The sequence below is a fragment of the Vulpes vulpes genome, chromosome 3 (assembly GCF_048418805.1).
Source record: "Vulpes vulpes isolate BD-2025 chromosome 3, VulVul3, whole genome shotgun sequence".
Classification (NCBI taxonomy): Eukaryota; Metazoa; Chordata; class Mammalia; order Carnivora; family Canidae; genus Vulpes; species Vulpes vulpes.
In genome coordinates, this window is record NC_132782.1 from 6,109,588 (window position 1) to 6,125,979 (window position 16,392).

At 33.7% G+C, this 16,392-nt stretch overlaps 1 protein-coding gene across 50 annotated transcripts in view; it reads right to left on the reverse strand.

Annotated features, from left to right (window-relative positions):
• Window positions 1-16,392, reverse strand: part of BAZ2B (bromodomain adjacent to zinc finger domain 2B) — a 290,834-nt gene that overhangs the window by 159,499 nt on the left and 114,943 nt on the right. The window lies entirely within an intron of this gene.

Consider the following 16,392-nt stretch of genomic DNA (forward strand, 5'->3'; position numbering starts at 1 on the left):
GGAGCCTGCTTCTTCCTCTGCCTGTCTCTCTCTCCCTAATAAATAAATAAAATATTTAAAAAAAGAATACTTGGGTCCCTCAAAAGGCTAAACACAGAGCTATCATATGACCCAGGAACTCTTTTCTTAAGTATATACCAAAAAGAAATGAAAACATATGTCCACATAAAAACTCCTGTATGAATGTGGATATAACCCAAATGACTGTCAAATGATAAATAAAAGATATACTACATATCCACACAATGAAATATTAATTGGCAATGGAAAGGAATGAAATATTGATAGATGCTGCAACATGGAAGAACCTTGAAAATACCATTCTAAGTAAAAGAAGCCAGTCACAAATGACAATATATTGCATGACTCTGTATATACGAAATGTCCAGAAAAGGCAAATCTGTAGAGACAGAAAGTAGATTAACAGTTGCCTTAGGCTGTGGGAAGAATGGAGAATTGCTGCTATTGAGTAGTGAGTTTCTTTTGGGGATGATAAAATGTTTGAGTTGATTGTGATAATGATCATATAACTTGTGAATATACTAAATACTGAATTGTATACTTTAAACGGGTGAATTGTATGGTATGTGAATTATATGTCCATAAAGCTGGTATTAAAAAAAAAGACTTTGGATCTCATGTTGACAAGATGCTGTTTGACTTAATGCATTCTCTACTGAAATTTTAGTCGGTATTCTCAGTTTCAGCCTCTATATCCAAGACCAAATGTAGAATGTTCCTAGAATGACCTTTCATGTTATCAAAGCCTCTCAAGAACTCACCCATGTAGTTAATTTTGCTTCCCTGGGTGTGTATGTGTGTGTGTACACATTTATATAAACTTGCTAACGCTATATTAATTTAGTTTGGGAACTGAACAGGTTTATCCAACATTATAAGTTCCTAAGAACTTACCAGACTTGTTCCACAACTTCATTCCAATGGTCATGTGATTAGCTGGATTTTTATAATAGAGAGATCTAACAAAGAAAAATAAGCCTGAGATTCTAAACCACATAAACTGTTCACTCCCTTAAGCCGATTCTGCTTCTTCAATATCTTCTCTCTATTCCCACTATCATCTTAAGTACAATCCTAAATCAATTCTTACTGAAAATACCATAACAACCTTCTCTAAGAGGTCTGTTTCTCTTTTCCCTAATCCTCCTCCACACAGCCACAATAATCCTACTAAGAAAAATCATACTTGTTTTAACACAAAAATCTGATCCTGCCACTTCCTACTTAAAATTCTTTCAATATCTCTGCATTATATGTATGGTAATATTTATCACCAATTGTCAGTTTAAAAAAATGAAAAAGAAACTTAAGATATAGGGGAAAAAAAACTCTATTTTTTACAAATTTTTATTGTAGAAATAATTTCAAGTCTTCATAAATATGCTTGTCAATGACTAAACAAACTGCTTATCCATTTTCAATTTCTGAAGTGGAAAAATGTTAGTTAGCCAGCAAGGCCCACACATTTCCTTCAATCTATCACTCCAAACTCAGTAACAAATATTAAGGACCTATAAGAGGGACAGTTAGACATCTACTTGTCAATCATGATCCTAATTTTGAACCTACTCTCCTGTTTTTACTTGATTCTATTCTGGTTCTGTCACTTCTATCAACTTTTCATTCTTCCTCATTTTTTTGATTTGATGGTTCCATTTATTGTTTGTGTAAGACCCTGGATTCCTCTGATAACTATTTAATGCTCTAGACTAACTCCAATGTTTCCGGCTGCTCTGTTGGACAGTCCCCATATCCTTGTTAAAGTTAGTACAAAATATTCTTTATCCTGCATTCCAAGTCTTTGATCAGTTAACCCAATCCCACTACCATTATAGTAGAAAAAAGTTACTTCAACCTTATATAGAAGCAGTCTCCATTCTGTTTTAAGTATGAATATCAACTTATTCTATATGATCCTTCTTGGTCTTTTATAATCCTGTACTTAGAAGCAAAAATTTTATGATTGCTTATGCTTTCTTATCCATCTAAAAATTATTATTTTACCTGATTACAGATCTTCTCAATAAGTAGCAGAAAGGTGTAACAATAACATATATAATAACCAACCACATCTCATCTTCACATCCCCAAATAAAGGAGCAAAATAACAAGAAAGAGTACTTGGAATAAAGAGGCCTGGATTCCACTTCCAGCTAAGGTACTAATTAACAGCATCTGACACTGGGTGATTTAATTTAACATCTCTAACTATAGTTTACCCATATGCTTGGGACTCGACTTTTGAAAATACATTAGTAATGCTTGCTTTAAAAAAAAAAACAAAAACAAAAACCTCCTCCTACAAGTTTAGTTCAGAATGGTCAAATGTTCTAAAATTGCTTTCTTCCTGAGGCCTTTCCTGACCACTTTAAAAATCACCACATCACCAATACCACTTCTCTTGAGTACTTATTACAATCCAAAATATATTTTATCCATCTAAAATATATCACCTAAAATATACCTCTACTATATATTTCATTTTTCTATTTATTGTCTAACTCCCTCCACAAGACTTAGTTATATAAGCTACATATGGGTATAGATTGGTATCTTCAGAGGCCTAGAACAGCCCTAGTACATAGAATATGTTCAATGAATATTTGTTGAATCAATAAATGAACAGATATCCAAGACGACTGACAAATTTGGGCCCTATTTAATTCCAAAAAGTCAAGAGCCTAAGAAAGTAAATCAGGGGACTCCTGAGTGGCTCCGTGGTTGAGCGGCTGCCTTCGGCTCAGGGTATGATCCTGGAGTTCCAGGATTGAGTCCCACATCAGGCTCCCTGCATGGAGCTGCCTCTGCCTGTGTCTCTGCCTTTGTCTCTCCATGTCTCTCATGAATAAATAAATAAATTCTTTGGGGAAAAAAAAAGTAAATCAGAAAATCTCTTCAAATAAGTAAATTGAATAAAAAGACCAATGTTTTATACTTTAACTTCTTCTAAATATACTATAATCTTGATAAAGCAAAAGCATTATTTTTCATTATTAGTAAATTTATCCTATCACTCAAAAAACCTAATTTATAAAGTTCAAAGTACAAATTCTCAGTTGGTACTTAGGCCCCTTCTTTTAATTTTAATAAACTGCTGAAACCTAAAAATTTAACTTGCCATTCAAGTGATCTATTTATGCCAATCAACTCTTTTCCAATATTTATATCAAACTTCTCAAATTCATTACAGTAAAGATGTTAGGGTTACTACTTCCCTTGCATTAGCTAATTTTATTTTACTTAAAATATACCAAGACCCTGAGAGGTCAGTTCAGTCACACTTGGTTTATGAGTCTCATATTAAACATCTCTCTCTTAAGACATATATTAGAATCCTATTGAAGACAGATAAACAAGATTCCACTCTGCTTAAATGGCAAATCTTTTTTATATAAGTGTGAAATATTATCTACAAATGCATAAAAGTGCTGGTCCAGAATATTCCTCTAACAAAGTTTCACATGAATTAATTTGATTTTGCTATTCAGTCTGTTTATGTAACATATATTTTAAACAAAGATGCAGAGAGCAATTATGTTTCAAAATCTGTCTCAGTAAATAGAAGTTGATTTACAAAGCTACATGTTTATTATATAATCACAATCAATTTATTTTGAATATTGATGGACAGAAGTAACATTATGAAAATGACTTACATAATATCCTCAGATAAAAGTAGTAAGCCCACTACAGTTGGAAGTACTCATTCACGTTGGGAAAATTTGACCAATAAAAATATTAACTTAGAATCTTGTAAAACAAAGAAGTGTATGATTTATTTTGTAGAAGAGAATTCCAGCACAGTGCCTTTATTTACTAGGTTTTCAAATATTTACTATTAAAGAAATTCTTTGCTACGTCAGAGTTTTACCCTAGACTTCCTTCAACGCAATGATTCTCAACCCTGGCTGTATATTAGAAACAACTGGGGATCTTAAAAAATATTTATATTTATGCCAAGGTCCAACTTCAGGCTGGTTATATCAGAGTCTTTGGGGATGGGAGCTATGCATTAAGAGTTTTAGAAAGCTCTAAGTTCATTGCCATGGTGTTTTAAAAAGCTTCAGTTCAACATTGTTAAATTCCATCAATTTTGAGGTTCAAATGGAAATAATGATCAGCTAGTGCTCACTGCCCTGCCAGCCTGGGATATAATATTAAGGATGCTAGAAGACTAAAATAAAAAGAAAAATAAAAAGATCTGCTAGAATGAGGTGGTAGGGATTAAAATGAGTACAAGAAGTGTAAGAAAATATATAGACAGCCTAGATGAAAAGATCTCATGAGGGAAAGGCAAGAAAATATAATTAATCTTAAGGTCCCAAAGCTAGGTGGGAAAATTAAAACATAAAGACAAATTCATGCAGGTAATAGCAGATAAATGTAAAGAGAGCTTCGATACACTAGAACTAACAACCAACAACTTGATAAACAAGTGTTAATGAAGGATCTGAATAGGTTACACATGCAAAAGCTAACTGTGTATTACAGATTGTCTACCATGTGTCCAAGTGAGCATTCAAGGTGGCTGGTAACAGGGGCAGGTATGAGAACTCTCAGTCATCCTTCTGTCACAAGGACAGAGAAATCTGAAACAAAGATCTCTACTTTCCAAGAGTCCTCTGCCTCTTCCCAAAGCACTCTTATAAAGGCTGCTGTAAATACACTGTCCAAGGCAAGGTTTATATATACAGTAGGCACACTGAAAGGAAGGAGGGAAAATAAGACTGCCACACCTCCAAAAAAGTTTCTACGAGGACATGTGACTACATGGGACATAAGACCCCCCAGCCAACCATGAATCTCTTACCTGGTAACCCTTACATGATCTATCACTTCTTGAGGTTCTATGTAACTGAGGGTGGAAATGGACTCAGTGCTTTCAGTTATTTATCTTTGACCCCAAAAGGAGGGAGCCAGCATGATGAGAGCAGAAGTGGACTTAGTATTAGAACAGATCGTCCCAGCTATTCAGGATATCTGAATTGTAATATGCCAAATTGGATAATTGAATACCCACAAAGTTCAGCTTCAATATCATGTCTAAGGAATGATTAGTAAAATAAACGTATTAGAACAAACTAATCCTACTTAGGAAATAAAGACTTTAGAAAAACTTTCAGGGAGAAATGATGTAGATTTCTATTAGCTATTACTAAATGAAGAAAACCTCCTGGTACTTGGGCAATAATACCACAAGGAAAAATAAAACAAGTAGGCCTGGTTGAAGAAACACCCAAAACCTTGAGGAATACTTTTAATACTTAGGCTGAAGCCTAGGAAAGAGGGCCTGCCTTTCAGAACCTGTAGATCTATTATAATATAGGGCCAGCAAGGAAAACATCATTACCACCAATGTCTTACTCTCCTTTTCCCAATTTTTGACATCCTGAGTATTTTCCTTTTAGGGTCAAAGATAAATAATTGAAAGTACTGAGTCCATTTCCACCCTTAGTAAGTTGTGTCCTAGGGTATAAGGAGGATAAGAAAAAGGAAAATAATGAGGTAAGTGAAAGAATCTAACAACACAAAATATCCAAAGAGCTAAGAGTCCAACAATTGGCACTATTAGTAGGAATGATAAATAATCCATCATTCACACATAAGCCACCTGCTCCATATCAGGTATAATAACTTACAGGATAAGCCAGCAGAGAAGTGGTGGTGCCCATAAGGTAACTAAACTATGGTAATAAACATTAAAGATTCATGTGTCCCTGAAATAGAGTTGGAATAACAAGAAGACCTTCTGAAAGCTGGCTGATAGCCATCAAAGAAAATCTGAATGGCAGCAAAGGAGATCTTGATGTTCAAGGACAAAAACAAAAAAGAGGTTTGCTTCCAAAATGTATCCTGATAGACTGAAGAAATCTAAAACCTGGAGAAATCTGCTATGAAAACTAGAAAAATTTTACTAGGCAACTGATCAACAGCTCACTCAGTAAAGAAATTCAGGCTTCAAATCACTACAATAAAGAGGTAACAGAAATTCTGGACAATCTTAGAAGAAAGATAAAAAGGAAGACCTGGGAAGAACAGCAGGCAGACAGATGCCCCCCAGCTGTTGAGTTCATCCACATCTGGTGGTACGGTGTTGGCACAAGCACACCTTAAACACCGTACCATTCAGTCATCGGGATACTAAGATACTGGGACAAAATTCCATGTAGGACTCACTTATGCTTCCTACCACGTGGTAAGTAATCTAAGCTGAATAAAATAATTAAAAGAAGAAAAGTGAGAAGGGACAAAGGACGACAATTAATTATAATCATACTAAACGCACAAGTGGCTGCTGCCAAAAGTGGCAAATTCCCTCCTTCTGAGGTTGAACCATATTCCATCATATTCATGTAACTATTTTCTTTATCCACGCATCTGTTGATGTACATTTAGGATGTTTCCACCTCTTGGCTACTGTGAATAGTTCTAATGAACCACAGGAGCAGTAATATGTCTGGAAGACCCTGACTGAATTCTTTAGGATAAACACCAAGAAGTGGGATTGCTAGAGCATATGGTAATTCTATTTTTAATTTCTTAAGAAACCTCTATACTATTTTCCATAGTGGCTGCATTATTTTACCTTTCTACAGTGTGCAAGGGTTCCAAACTCCTCACATCTTAGTGAACACTTGTATTTTGTTTTCTGATAATAGCCACCCTGAAAAGGTGTGGAGTGCTATCTTCTTGTGGATTTGATTTGCGTTTCTCCGGTGACTAGTGATGATGAATATCTTTTCATATACACGTTAGCCGCTCTCATGTCATATTTGGAGTAATGTCTGCTCAAGTCTTTAGTCCATCTTTAAATCAGTTTACCAGTTTTTTGTACTACTGAATTGTTAAAGTTCCTTACACAGTTGACATTTGAACAACACGAGAGTTAGGGGCACAATACCTTGAGCAGTCAAAAATCTGCATATAACTTTTGACTCCCCAAAAACTTAACTACTAATTGCCTACTGTTGACCAGAAGCCTTACCAATAATATAGTTGATTTACAAACATCTTGTATATTATATGTATTACATCCTGTAGTCTTAAAGTAGGAGAAAATAAAATAGGATGAAGAAAATCATTAGGAAGAAAACACACATTTACAATGCTGTACTGTATTTATTGAAAAGAAAATTCCACGTGTAAATGGACCCACACACTTCAAACCTGTGTTGTTCAAGGGTCAGCTATATATTTTAAAGATTAACTTGTTATCAGATACGTGGTTTGCAAGTATTTCTCCTACTCCATACATTGCCTTTTCACTCTGCTATTTCCTTTGCTGTGCAGAAGATTCTTAGTTTGATGTAGTCTCACTCTTTTTGTTGCCTATGCTTTTGGTGACACATCTGTAATAATCATTGCCAAGACCAATGTCATGAAGCTTTGCCCCTAAGTTTTACTCTGCGAATTTTACAGCCTCAGGTCTTACATTTAAGTCTTTAATCCATATTGGTTGATTTTTTGTGTATAGCGTAAAATAAGGGTCCAATTTCACCCTTTTGCATACAGATGATAGGCAGTTTTCCCATCACCACTTACTGAACAGACTAGCCTTTTCTTATTGTGTACTCTTGGCACTCTTCCAAGATGAGTTGACTATATATGCATGGATTTATTTCTGGGCTCTCTATTCTGCTTCATTGGTCTATATGTCTGAATTCTAGTACTAACTGTTTTGATTACTGTGGCTCTGTAATATATTTTGAAATCAGGAAGTGTGATGCCTCCAGCTTTGTTCTTTTTTTCTATAGATTGATTTGGCTGTTTGTGATCTTCTAGGGTTCCATATGAATTTTGGAATTGGTTTTTCTATGTCTGTAAAAAGTGCCATTGAGATTTTGATAGTGATTGCACTGAATCTATAGACCACTTTTAACACTGTGGATATTTTAACAATATTGCCTTCTAATCCCCTCTTTAAATTTTATACCTTACTTAGTTTTTGATCCTTTTAAATTCTTTAGTTTCTTACCAATTCAGCAATGCCACAATAAAAACATTTAAAATATTTTATTTAATTATTTAATTTTCAGCAGGTTATTCAAATATTTGAGTCAACCGCAATTCTATGGTCAATTATGTATTGTTTTTTTTTTTTTAACAACTGGAAACTTTTTTCCCAAAAGTTTTTTTCTAAGTTTAATCTTGTTGATGACTTAGAGACCTCATAATCTCAGGTTTTTTTTTTAAGATTTATTTATTTACTTATTCATGATAGACATAGAGAGAGAGAGAGGCAGAGACACAGAAAGAGGGAGAAGCAGGCTCCATGCCGGGAGCCAGACATTGGACTCGATCCTGGGACTCCAGGATCACGCCCCGGGCCAAAGGCAGGCGCTAAACCACTGAGCCATCCAGGGATCCCTCCTTCTCAGTTCTTATATAAGTGTGGAAAGACTCAGTAAGCTGAAATCACCATTAAGGCAAGTTGGGGGTAAGGGGAGAGGGAGAGGGGGAAGGAGAGGGAGAGAGAGGGGGAGAGAAAGAGAGAGAGAGAATCTCAAGCAGACTCCCTGTTTTGCCCAGAGCCTGCCATGAGGCTTGATCTCATGACCCTGAGATCATGACCTGAGCCAAAGTCAAGAGCTGGATGCTTAACCGATTGAGCCACCCAGGGGGCCTCCCTCCACTTTTGATGAGAAATTTTAAGGAAGCTTCTAATTAGTCTTCCTTTTATTCCCAGAAATTACTTCTCTGATGTCCTAAACAATATTCTTATTAAGTAACCAATTATATCCATTATTACTATTTCCATATTGAATCCACAAGTGATCTCATTATTGTTTATGTGCTTATTACATTATATATCCTTCCTAGGGATGTTTGTAATTAAGTCAAAAAAGTTTCCCTATTCCAATATGGTTTCCCATTTCCTAGGTTATAAGACCTTATCCAGCTAGTGAAATAAGCCTGTCTTTTGGCTTAGTGGCCCCTCACTGATCTAAAAAAGACAGGTAAACATTGTTCTACTAACTCACATGGAATTACAGAATTTATACTTTTAAGAGTCATCTCAAAAATGTCTACTGAAATGCCAGTAGTCTTCTCTCTCAAGACTTATAAAATGTTAACATAAATGAAATAAGATTAATATAAAATGACTAAGAAGGGTGTATTGGGAGTATTTTCCAACTAGACATAAGTGATTTTACTTTATAATGCAAAAAAGGCAACTAAAAAATAACATTGGGCAGAATCACACTAAAGTTACACTAATTACTTGTAGAAATGGCCATATTTATCCTTTCACAACAGATTCTTAGGAACTAAGAAACAGAGATTTGATGACCATGTTTATAAAATATTACAGCAAAACTGGAATTACAGGCAACCAGAAGGCTTATTTTATTAAAATTCACTGTAAGAGGTGGCTTTTTACACATACATGTTTCCTTTTTCTCTTTTCCTTTTAAGAAAAGTATAAGTTATGTGCTGAAGCTAATAGTGATTCAGTTAATCTTTTACGTACTCTATGGTATAATAGAATAAAAGTTAATGCTTGATGCAGTCACTGTAGAAAACAGCAGTTCCTCAAAAAGCTAAACATAAAATTGCCACATGACCTACCAATTTCACACCAAGGCACATACATGCTTGAAAAGAACTGAAAGCACAATCTTGAACAGATATCTGTACATTTAAAAACCAATCAAGAGGGTTGCCTGGGTGGCTCAGTCAGTTAGGAATTTGCCTTTGGCTCAGGTCATGATCCCAGGGTCCAGGGTTTGGGCCCTGTGTCAGGCTCCCTGCTCAGCAGGGAGTCTACTTTTCCTTCTGCCCCTCCACCCACTTGTGCTTGTGCTCTTTCCCTCTCTCTCAAATAAACAAAATCTTTAAAATAAATAAAGATTTAAAAAATCCATCAAGAGATAAATAGAAAAAAAGAGATAAATAGATGTGATATATACATACATATGTGTCACATCTGTGATAGAAAGATAGATAAATAATAGGATATTACTGAGCCCTAAAGAGCACGAAGTTCCAACAGGTGCTATAACATAGATGAAACTTGAAAACATTATAGTAAGTGAAATGAACCTGACATGAAAGGACAAATATTATATGATTTTGCTTACAGGAAATATCTAGAATAGACAAACTAATAAGGATAGAAAGTACATCCAAGGGATGGCTGGGTGGCTCAGAGGTTAAGCATCTATCTTTGGCTCAAGGCATGATCCTGGGGTTCCAGGATCGAGTCCTTCATGGGGTTCCCTGCATGGAGCCTGCTTCTCCCTCTGCCTGTGTCTCTGCCTCTCTCTCTCTCTCTCATGAATAAATAAATAAAATCTTAAAAAAAAGAAAGTAGATTCAAGTTTACCAGGGATTGGGGAAAAGGGGGGTAATATAGAATTAGTGCTTAATGGCTAGAGAATTTCTGTTTGAGGTGATGAAAAGTTTTGGAAAAAGAGAGTGGTGACTGTTGCACAACATTGTAAATGTGATTAATGCCAATGAATTATACACTTAAAAATGGTTAAAATGAAGGGGCACTGGGATGGCTCAGACAGTTAAGTGACCAACTCTTGATTTTGGCTCTGGTCATGACCTCAGGGTTGTGAGATTGAGTCCCACCACAGGGCTTTGAGCTCAGGAGGGTGTCGGCTTGAGATTCTTTCTCTCCCTCTACGCGCCCCCCCCCCCCCCCCGCACTCATGAGCTCACATGCTCTCTCTCAAATAAATAATGTTTTTAAAAAATAGTTAAAATGGTAATTTTTATGTTATCTATTTTTCCACAACTTGAAAAATTTAGTAAGGTGGAATACATTGGATTATATACTTTAAATGGGTAAATTATAAACTGTAGTGTATGAAATATTTCAGTAAAGATGTTATAAAAAATTAACACTTGAAATTTTTCTTCAATGCTTGAAGATCAGGTCCCTTTTTCTTTTTCCAGCCTGCCCTGGTCATTCTAGTGACCCTTCTCTCTTATTCCCGAATCATAATATTTTATCTTTTTAATTACTCAGCAATTAATCCTCTCTTCTTTTTGGCATCACTGGTATTTCTTAATTACTGTTACGCATTTAATATTTGATTATATTTTGTTTATAAAACAAGATTAGTTGTTCATATTAGCAAATCAAGACCCATATTTAATATTTGTTTATACTTTGTTTACCAAACAAGATTAGCAGTAGCTCAAATTGTCAAATGAAGACCCAGTAGCTCTCTTCCATCTTCAAATCTCTAAAAAATAATTTAAAGTTACATTTGCACAAATATATATAGTAAAAATTTCAGTAACAAATGTTAAGAGAAAGCTGTCTCAAAAAAATAATCAGAATACTCATTCCCTAAGCACTCTTCAATTAATCAACGATGTAATAGATTTAGTTCAGTATAATTATTAAAAATAGGCAATAGGATACTTTTACCAGAAAAAGTTCTGACTGACCGTTTTTCTTTTTCCCCAAATGAATTAAAGACACAGTCCAAATAAAAAATAAAACAAAATAGATGAGGAATATACAAACATTTAACACATATACTAGTATTTTTTATGCCTAAGTAGATACATTTAGGATATATACATCTAATCCTAAACAGAATTAACTAAAATATGAGATTATTCAAATAATATAGTTACAAGAGCCAACCATAATTTTTATTTATGCAAAATCTCATTTAATAATCACAATAGTCTTAAAATATATCATACATAAATATTTGGGGTATAAAATGAAGGAGAAGGAAGACTTTAGAAAAAGAAATAGGAAGGATAAATATTTTTGTTCCTGTGAAAAAATAGTATAAAATTTTGAGAAATGTATAAAACAGTGCACTTGGAACAAAGCCATATAGTACAGAAAAGAAATATAAAGACTAGGTAAATTTCCTACTTATGTCCTTAGTATATGCTTAAAATAACCTGTTAGGCTTAGAGGCTATTTTAATCCACAGTGGAGTTTTGTTTTGTTTTTTTTTAATTGATACTTTTCAAAATGTGCAAAATGCTTTTGTTAAAAAATATTTATTTCCTGCAGAATGTGTGAATGGCCTTCTCTTGAATGTGTTTTTGAAAACATATCATAAATTACATAAATTATATTTTGATCTAAAGGCAAATGTTTAAGTTCTTAAAGTATAGCATCATTACCTAAAAGTAAATCTGTTACAATGAACAACTATGTTTCTATTTCCTACTGAAGTAGAATGACTTATATTCACTTTTCCAATGAAAATATCCCCTGACATCTCAGAGAAGATTGCTTTTCCAGTCAGAAACACAGCTATTTATCAAATTCACTTCCCCAGAAAGCAGCCATTAAAGGAAAAGAAACAAAAATGGGTTTCCATCAGATAAATACAGGAGTTAAACTCATTCTTTATTAATTAAAATGTCCTCCTGCCCTTAATCTCTGAGGTTTTATAATGTACAAAAGACTCCAACAAGCTTGGATTGTGATTCTCAAGGTCACAGCATATTAGAAAGAGGGATAAAGATGATGATAATAGTAGCTGTAATTTTCTAAACGTGTATTAAGGACTACGTATGGGAGTAGAGCTAAGAGTGGAGGAACTGTCTGTAATAGGTAACTGTATTGAAAGTTGTACAGATATTGAAAAAAATAATAATAAAAAAAAAACCTCCCCAACAAACGGCTTAACTCTATGATGGAGATTCTATAAGCCTTATGTTCCAAGAGTATCACTATACATTAAAGTTACAATAAAGATAACAAAAAAAAAAAAAGAAAGAAAACTCCCTGAGATCTTAAATAAAAGTTTAAAGTTTTACAAAACTTAATATATTATATATTTTTAAAAATGATGATCATAGACAATGGAAACTAAACATTTATATTTGAATGCAGACCCATCACTTAATATATCAGTGACCTCAGGCAATTTTAATCTCCCTCAGACTCAGTTTCTCCAAGTGTAAAATGGGAAAAATAATTTTTTATGGCACTATGGTGAGAATCAACATTTGTAATAGCACCCAGTACAACTCATTAATATAGTAACTAATGAAATGCTCTGAAAATTTAACTATCTAGAATAAATTGTCCTTTGAAATAATTTTACTTCTTTTAAAAATGTTATGACTTTTTAGATGTTTAGCTGTTACTCTGTAGTTTGTAAATATGTAAAGTAGAAAATGCCAAGATTCATGTAAGTGTATAAAGGATGTTTTTTAATCTCATTATAAGGCACCTCTTTGACCAATTCATTCTTTAGCCTCAATTTAGATGGCATCTCCTCTGGAAAGCCTTCTTTAATCTCTACTTGTACATCTACTAGACACTTAAAAATTTACCACATCCAAAACGAAAGTCCTGATTGCTCATCTCTGTCCCAAAGTTGCTCCATCTAAATACCTTTCCCATCTCAGAGCTGATGGCAAAACCATCTTTCCCAGTTTCTCAGCCAAATCTTAGAGTCGTTTTGTCTTTTTTTCTCATATCCCAGATACAATCCATCAAAAGCCTTTTTGGTTGTACCTTAGAAACATCCAGAATTTAAAAAAAAAAAATCCAGAATTTGACTTCTATCAAACTTCAGTCACTTAGATTACGCTATGAGATTTTTAACTAGAGGACAGTGCCTCCCTATACAGTCTAATCTCAACACAGCAACTGGAATGATCCTTCAAAAGTATAAACCAGATTTACTGATAGCCCTGCAATGGCTCCTTGAAGTCATTCTACGGGTCTGTAAAGCCCTGTATGATCCAACCCTTCCACCCATTACCTCTATCAATACTTCCTCTACTCTCCCATCTCCCTCACTCTGCTCCAATCACACTGGTCTCTGTTCATTACTTTGAACATACCAGGCATGTTCCTGCCTCAAGCCCTCTATCCGGAAGGCTCTTCCCAAAGATTTCCACAGAGCTATCCAATTCCTTGGTCCTTGCTCAATTATCACCTTCTTTATAAATCCTTCTTCAATCTCTGCAACCCATCATCACCACAGCCTTCCTATTCTGCTCTACTTTTTCTATCCTCCATTAAACTTGACAACTTAAAATGTGCTATGTACTTCATTTATCATGTTTATTGTTTATCTCCACCCCCATTATACATTCCACAAAAGCAGAGAACTTTGGAAGTTTTATTTACTGATACATCTCATGTACCTAGAATAGCACCAAAAAATGCAAATAAAATATGTGAATCAAAGAATACATTAGGCACTTTCTGTGTTGCCTTTAGCATCCTGCACTGGCCACTATTATATCAGTATCACAGGGTACTGTAATAGCTGTTAATTTTCTGTCTTTTCAACTAAACTACTTTAAATTTCTTGAAACACAGGAGTTTTATTTTACTTTCTATTAGTAGTGCTGGCACTTCCTTACAGTGCCTGACACTTAGTAAGTACTCTGCATTATTTAATATATTGATGAAAAAAATAAACCTATCTAAATCAAGATGTAAGCACCTTTATTATCTCCAAAATATAAACACAATGCTTAAAGGCATAACACTGAAGACTGAGTTCTGGATTCTGTGTTTTTGGTCTGGGTCTGGCACTTATAAAACACTGTTGAAATTATTTAAATTTTCTACAACTATTTCCTTATTAGTAAAAAGTAGAGTAGTGATGATATCTCAATCTCATATGATTACCATGAATATAAAAAGCAGGTAATAGTGAAAAAATTCAGAACGTGCCACTCTAGCATATTGACTATTTTGAGTTAAAGGCCTTTGAAAAATAGCAAATATAAGGAAAAAACATTCTGATCTTCCTTCTTTTTCTTAAAAGCAAAAAATGTAATTCCTCTATGAAAGATGTCCTCCTATACCAGAAGGAAAGTAACATTCTTATCATCAAGGACAAAAATTGAGACTGTGATAATTCTATACAGACTGTTAAAAATAATTCTCTCCCTTTAGCCTCTGTACATAATTTTTCACTCCGTAACTGTCTCTCTTTATTCAACTTAATATAAAACAAATAGGTTTTGCCATTTCTTTGGATCTTCATTCCTTATGCAGACTTCCATGTCACGCAAAACTTTTATTAAGTAAATCTGTATGCTTTTCTCATGTTGATCTACCTTAAAAGTCTATTTAATTTTCAGGCCCAGCCACAAGGAACTCTAAAAGGGTAAAGGTCTGTATCTCCTACAAGAAAATCAGCCCAGTGATTGATATATATATTATGCAGTCAATACTGACATCTATTACTTGTTATTACAAATTAAGTAGAACCACTACTTTAAGTCCTACTTCAATAACTTGACTAAGCTAAAATATTCACTAAACATAATCTTTAGAATATCTTAGAAAGCACCAATGATTTATATTAAAAATTATTTACCTAAAATAACTTTGTGAAGCATTTTGCAAAACAGTTTCTTAATTCTCTCAATAAAAGTATTATATTTATATTATTTCAGAATATTTTAAAATATTTCTGGATGTTAGGTTCTATAACTATCTTTGGCAATTGCTTTCTATGTTTAATAATTTAATAATATATTTTCTTTTATATGGCCAGGGTACCTAATTCTAGAGTTTAAAAATCAAGTATCTTACTATTTAGATGAACTACACTTATAGGCCTTTAAAATATACACACATTCTTCTCTCTGCTCTGAATAATTTCATTTCCAAAAGTAAGACTTTTGAGAAAAAGATTTAAGTCCATTTATGACACTTTACTAACCACCTCCAAGCTTTTCACTTTTCATTTCAGTCATGTATCCAACAATAATATTTTGGTAATGTTATATTTTGAACTGAGCAAAACTAACAATTCTGTCTAAATTAAAAGGCCAATTGTATGATGTTTATTTTAAACCCTATTTTCTCTTATTTTATAATAAAAATAAATTTTCTATTGTTTTATAACAGAAAAATATTATTTCCCATTTCCCTGCCTACTGTGACTCCTAAATGTTTTCCTACTCTATCTCTGGAGTCAGTTCTCCATTTTATAAAACACTTGTAAAAACTAATTTTCTTTACAGTTTGTACTAATATAAAGAAATAAACAAACATACACATTTTACTTAACACTCACATGGACAGCAGACAAGAAAACTGAGGTAAGCAGTTTAAATGATTGTCCCAAGACCACAGATGGAGTGACTGCCAGCTTTAGGATTAAAACTAAGCAGCTCATTATTCTCTTCTTATATTCCAAGTACTTAATACTGTTTTTACATCACAAGGATTTCTTAACTAATTTAAGAACAATAACTTAATTTAATAATTAAAACAATTATCAACAATTATGATAAACGTAAATAGATTTGTGAAATTTACGAAACAAAAATAAAATTACTTTAGTCAAATATTCCCTGAAAACATTAATCTGATTTACCACATGTTATTTTTAAAATTTTCCTTAGCCAAGAAAGTGACAGTTCAATATAATTTATCATTTCAGTGTCTTTTTT